The sequence below is a fragment of the Aquila chrysaetos genome, chromosome 26 (genome assembly GCF_900496995.4).
Source record: "Aquila chrysaetos chrysaetos chromosome 26, bAquChr1.4, whole genome shotgun sequence".
In the NCBI taxonomy this organism is placed as follows: domain Eukaryota; kingdom Metazoa; phylum Chordata; class Aves; order Accipitriformes; family Accipitridae; genus Aquila; species Aquila chrysaetos.
The window spans coordinates 15,311,530-15,312,186 of NC_044029.1; positions in this window are offsets into that span (position 1 = coordinate 15,311,530).

Sequence of the window (657 nt, forward strand, 5' to 3'; positions counted from 1 at the left end):
GAGAGGGGGCGGGGCGCAAGGCGTCACTTCCGCGCGAGAAGGGGCGGGGGAAGGCGGCTTCCGGCAACTGCAGAAGTGGCGGCTGCCCGGGGAGGGCGGCGGAGCTGGAGAAGCCCCACCCACCCTCGGCGCCGGGTCCGCCCCGCCCCGCCCCGCCCCGCCCCGCCTAGCCAGTCCCCGCCCCGCCTAGCCAGTCCCCGCCCCCGCCCCCGCGTGGGCCCCTTCCCGCCACTGGGTCTGCTCGCGCGTCCGCCCTCCTGGGAGCGGCCATGTTGAGGCGGCGGGCTGGCGGCGCCTCAGGCTGTGAGGGGAGCGCGGGGTCCGGGGCCGGCGGCGCTGGGCCCTCGCCCCTCGCCGTGCGGGGTGTCCTGCAGGGCTGGGGGGGGGGGGGCTTCTCGGTCTCGGGGGATGGGGCTGAGGCAAGCTCTGCTGGGTGCTTACTCGTGTTTCCTTCCCCGCTCAGCCTCGCTCCTCGGGGGAGTGCTGACCGGCTGAGGAGGAGCGCCTTGAGTGCTGTGAATAGCCAAGGACTTCACGTAACGTCTGTAAAATGAAGCAGAGTGCCACATCTCCAAACCAGGGATGCACAGGCTGGGCGCAGGAGCGCAGTACCATGTGCAGAAAGGACACAAGCCAGCACACGCTCTCCTGTGTGTA